The sequence below is a fragment of the Aethalodelphis obliquidens genome, unplaced genomic scaffold (genome assembly GCF_003676395.1).
Source record: "Aethalodelphis obliquidens isolate GAN/ISIS:26980383/991018 unplaced genomic scaffold, ASM367639v1 scaffold71, whole genome shotgun sequence".
NCBI classification, from domain to species: Eukaryota; Metazoa; Chordata; class Mammalia; order Artiodactyla; family Delphinidae; genus Aethalodelphis; species Aethalodelphis obliquidens.
Genome location: NW_020838015.1, coordinates 10073563 through 10079562, shown reverse-complemented (window position 1 = coordinate 10079562; position 6000 = coordinate 10073563).

Sequence of the window (6000 nt, the reverse complement as noted above, 5' to 3'; positions counted from 1 at the left end):
AGTGCCAGAGGTTCATATTATACCATGGAGCACAAGTGACATGCAAAACAGAATGAGGAGGATGGATCTGTACGGGCCAGAAGGATTTCTCCATGACACATCATTAATGGGGTACAAGTGGGTAATGCTCAGAGTGGGACTTTGTGTGTACGTGTGTACGTGTGTGATATGTGAGTGCAGAGAAAAATGTCTGGAATAAAATAACCATAACTGACCCAGTTTTCACCTGTGAGGTGAGGGAGAATGGGGTAGGTGATAATGGCCTAATGCAGTCCATATACTTAGATATTATTTGAAGCTTCTGTACTAGGCCATATTCATGTATTACCTGTGTGCATATTTATAAAGGGGAGGCACATACTAAAAACAATACTGGCATTACAGGGCTATGTGAGATTGGGGATTTTAGGAATGTAGAGGAACAGGGTCTCAAACTCATAGGGACATGTAACTATAGATCATGAGAGAAATTTTTCATTTCGACTTCCATTTAGACCATGAGCCCTTTGAGAAAAATTCCTATTTTGGAGTTCTTTACAAAAGAGTTCTCTTGTAGTATTCTCCGTATCAACAAAAGGTACCATCACCCATCTTATTACCCAGCACAGAAACCTGGTCTCAACATTTTACACCTCCCTCTCCTTCACCCCAAGTTCAAATCCTTGCTGAGGTCTGTCCGTTTCACTTCCTAAATACCTGTCTCATGTGCCCACTTCTTTCCATGCCCACTGTGGCCACTTGGTCCAAAGCATCTATTACTCTCTCACCCTTTGCCAAAATAGTCTAGTAGTCTTCTAAGCCTGTTTTAGTTTATTTTCCCCCTAATAATGTGTTTTCTCACATTTGCATTCACTTCCATGTTTCTCTTTAGAGTGATCAAATCGAATCCTGTAATTGATAACTCATTGCTACAACAACTGGTATCATATTTCACTTTCTACTTATGGTTTGACAGATGTTGGGGGGAAGAGTTGGGTCTATTTCACTACATATTGATTTCCTATTTTTCCTTTCTCAATCTATAGCCTTCCAAAAATCAAGAAAAGTGGTCCAGGTGATCACAACCTCAGCATTGCCCAGGAAGTAAAAAGTGCTCTGGGTAAGGCTTAAACCCACGATCTTAGCATTGCTCACAAGCAGTACTGCTTTATGTGAACTGCAGCCTAATCAAATGAGCCACTGGAGCCTGAACTGGGGAAAAGTCTAGGAAGCCTTAATAAAGACACTTGCCTTGACAGTGCACAGCCTCTCCTTAGGGACCTGTGTTTTGCCTATATTGCCCTGGCATCTTCCAGAATACTCACAGGCTTTTGCTGACCTTCTATCCCCTCTGCAATCCTTCCCCGCACCAGCAGTCAGTATTGCATCTAAGATCTTTCTTTTTCTGTTAATACTACCGCTGGTCACTCACTGATTTCTAACCTGACAAAGATGTCAAAACAATTTGCTACCCTGAAATATTTAGAGGACTAGGAGAATGAGCCTTTAGAAAAATCGTTTTTTAAATTGTAAACAGAACAACGGATGATTAATGTAAACTAAGAAAATGCAAGGAAGTAGTAAAACTGGGAAAAATATTATTGGAAAATTATCCAGAGTTTCACACTCAAGAATACCGTATAATATATGGTATAGTTTCTGTGGAGGAAGAAGAACTTTTTCCCTCCACCCTCTTAGGTTCTTCACCTGCAGCCCTGCAAATCAGATTGACAAAAGACAGATTAGAAAGAAAAAATAAACAGAAGTAATTAACACCTCCATCCAAAACACTTGGGAGCACTCAGCGATGAGTACTCAAAGGGGCAGTTAGAATTTGGAGTCTGTATACCTAATTTAGTAGGGGAAAGGGAGATGGGAAAAGGGCACTTATGGAAAAGCAAATGACTTTTTGGAAAGATAAACGGGCCCTTAGGAGAATAGATGGGAGATATAATAGTCTTGTGACATGTCTGTTTGGATGTGGACTTCTCTCGGAGAAGAGAAGATAAGAGTTGCTCTCAAGGAGGGTATTTATTACAATTGAGTTCTTTTGAGTTCTTTAGAGAGGCTCTACTTTGAAGCAGATAAGGGATTTCAGAAACCCAGATTCCTTCAGCTCAAAATAATTCTCATACCAAAGCAGCATATTAGGGGGTGGCATACCCTGATCCCCTTCATTTCCTTCTAGGTTTTTGATATGCATTGCTAAACACATGTCTGGCCCATAACAAGCATTAATGAGTCTGAGCTTTTATTCTAAGATCCCTTGACTTCTCCTTTCTGCCTTTATTGCTTCTTACCCCCTCCCTCTTACCTCCTCATTCCTCTTGCCCTTGCCCCTCACACTCTCATATCCTCCGCTCACATCCACTCAAGTGTTACAAGCTCAGCTCTCTTGACTCTGTGTTCTGGGATCAAGGACCCTGGGCTACCTGCCGTGCTTCTCCCACCAGGACAGGATTCCTGTTTAATGAAGTGACTTCTGTGAAGTTCCTCCAAAAAAACAAATCCAATTTTAGTTTTGAGTAAAGAAGAGAATGGTTGAATGCATGAATGCACTTCAGGGATGACTGACTGGGGGCAGAGGTGCCTGCTGGGCTTCTGACTTACTTTAGAGGTGAATGGGGAACACGACACTGCAGGAGCTCACACGGTCAGCCCCCATCATTAGAGCAGGGATACAGTTGACTGAACTAGCTGATCTCTGCAGGGAGAGGAGTACAGGGAAGAGTCAGGGATAATGTCATTTATAGGAAGATCACAGATGCTCCAAGTTGGGTTCTAACTTTCATCATACTCCTGTGCTGAAGCCTCACCTCCTTAGTCCTGAAAACTGACCCAGAAACCAAGGCACCTGAACCAAATCAGTAGCCAATAAAAGCACAGCACTCCAGGGAAGGGGTTAGATGTATGGGGTTTTCCAGAAATCCCCTGCAACTGGGCAGAACTGGGATGTGAATGTTCTTTAAGACCAGTCAGAGCCCAGGAAGGATCATGATTCATGTTCCACTCATCCCAGAGCCAATGTCTTTCCAGGGACTCACAATCTTAAGGCCAATTCAAAGTGGACAAGCAGGGGATGATGGGGACTGAGATCCATGATGGGGGCCACAGAGTAAGTGGTCACAAAGCTGGAGAGTGGGTGTCTGCTCAGGTGGAAGCTGGGAGGACAGGGTTGTCAGATTCCCATCCCCATGAGGGATGGTGTTAATTTCCCCTCCTCCCTGACCTACAGTTTACAGGTCCAAATGCAGCCCCTCCCCCCAGTGGATTGTTTCCTCCCTGTGTCCCCCCACACTACACTAGTGGAACGCTCCATCTGCAGCTCCCTTCCCAATCACTCAGTGGAGTCCTCTGTCCACATCAATGCTCACACACCCTGGACTGTCCCTTTCTATTTTGCTATCACAGTACCTGGAAATGAATTGTCCCAAACCCTGAATATTTTGTCAAAATCAAAGGCCAAGTTTCCATTCCCTGGCCTCAGAACTTCCTGGAATGTGGTTGAGAGCCCCTTGCATAGGACTTAAGCCTGGGGCCAAAAGAGGAACCCAGCGTTCCTGCCCCAAGGCAGTCAAGTTTCAGAGCCTTTTCGCTGGCTGGGTCCTGTGTCTAGTCCACACAGCCCTGCACTTGGCTCATTGCCTACTCTTTTGGGGCCCTCTGTTCAAACCACCTCATCCTAGAGTCTCTTCATGATCGCCCCAAATGATATACAATGCCCCACATCATCCCTTGCTGTCCCCTTAAGTATGTTTTATTTTCCCATCTTCCTTCTACCCTCAGCCCTAGAGTAAGAGCCAGGTGCATTGGGGCCAGCCGAAGAAGGTCAGATTTCTGCAGGATGGCCCACTAGAGGAGGACTTGTCTGGCCCTTTTACCAACAAGAACATGAACCACATCACTTGAGATTAGGGTTTATCTAGAAGTCCAGGGCCTAAGCCTGAGTGGGGAAGGAGGGCAGACATGGGTGAGGAGGCTTGTGCCTGCTCTAGAGATGGGAATAAAGAGATCCAGAGGCCAGGACTGGGTCCACTAAAGCCTTTGGGGGCTGGGGATCTGTAGGAAAAACCCCAGAGAATCACCACTCTGTGGAACTTGAGACCTGGGGATTGGCACAGGCTATGGCAGACAGGTGGGGAAGCAAGCGTGGCCAGGGATATGGACAGATGTGGACACCGACATAAACCCTCCCTGACCAGCATGTTCTGAGGCACAGACTTCCTCACAGGGGTGACCCTCCCTGCAGAGCCAGCTCCTGGGGGCTGCATGGTGAGGGCATCCCAGTTTACCTGAGTCCCCACCCACTCCTCCAAGAATAATAATGTCTTGTCACTCAGGGTCATACCTTTGTGTGGACAGGTCCCAGGTCCAGGGGTCTCTATTTCTATAAGTCAGAAACAACATCTACAGGAATGGGGGAGGTTTAGTTTACTAGGATCTCCTTCCTCACCCCACCTTCTGAGGGGCCCAACATAAGCCCCTCTTCCCTCAGAGCCCAGAAGGTTTTCTCTCCCTTCCCTGACCAGTCTGGCATTCAGCCAAGTGCAGAGAGCCCCCGCCCCCCCACCAACCCACCTTTCTGACATGATTCCATCATCTTGAAGTCTCCAGGCACCAGGGTTGGGCCTGCTTTCACCACCTCACATGGCCACTTTTCCACACAAGATCCTGGGCTCAAAGACTCCCCTCTCAGACCGAAACTCAACAATGATAATAATCTGACTGCTCTGCTTATCACAGAAGATGGGACAATCTGCTTGTTCGGGCATGGGGGATGAGGAACAAATGATGTATTTTCATCCTCACGGTGTGGTGGGATCGTGGGCAGTGATTAACATGCGGGCTGTTGGGGAACAGTCTCCAAGGTGCATTGTTCAGTGAAATCACCAAAGGACAGACAGTGTGTCTCCACTTGGGGACAAAGTGGAGTGGGAGTGGATGGTAACATGTATGCACACACTAATGTGTGCAGAGACCACCTCAGGAGAGACAAGAAACTGGTCACCATTGACACTGGTCAGGAAAAGGAAGTTTATTGTACTGTCTTTTGGTGCATTTGTGGGGTTTTTTTTATTTTATTGAAGTATAGTTGATTTACAATATTGTGTTAATTTCTGCCATACAGCAAAGTGATTCAGTTATACACATGTATACATTCTTTTTCATATTCTTTTCCATTATGGTTTATCACAGGATACTGAATATAGTTCCCTGTGCTGTACAGTAGGACCTTGTTGTTTATCCATTCTGTATATAATAGCTTACATCTGCTAACCCCAACCTCCCACTCCATCTCTCCCCACTCCCTTGGCAACCACCAGTCTGTTCTCTATGTCTGTGAGTCTGTTTCTGTTTCACAGATGAGTTTGTGTCATATTTTAGATTCCACATATAAGTGATATCATATGGTATTTGTCTCTTTCTGACTTACTTCATTTAGTATGATAATCTCTAGGTCCATCCATGTTGCTGCAAATGGCATTATTTCATTCTTTGTTATGGCTGAGTAATATTCCATTGTATATATATATATACCACATCTTCTTTATCCATTCATCTGTTGATGGATGAAGGTTGGAAGGATGGATTTAGGTTGCTTCCATGTCTTGGCTATTGTGAATAGTGCCGCTATGAACATAGGGTGCATATATCTTTTTGAATTATAGTTTTCTCCGGATATAGGTGCATTTGTGTTTTATCCAATGTATGTATGAGTTTATTACCTATCCAAATTATTGTCATTATTTTAGTCCTAACATCAACCTGATGAAACAAAAGAACCCCAGGTCATGCTGCAAGAATATGAAAATCCTCACATAAATCCCTGCTTAGGCCCCAGAACCATCCCAGCCTGTTCTTGAGTCCATTGGATACCCCCACTCCCACCCTGACTGGGCCACAGGAAGGATCAGAAGAGGGCATGGGCCTCTTCTTTCCCAGATGGATGAATGGATGGATGTGGGCCCAGACAGGATGGAGAGGGGCAACCACCTGCTGGATAGACACAGATGTCCTTCA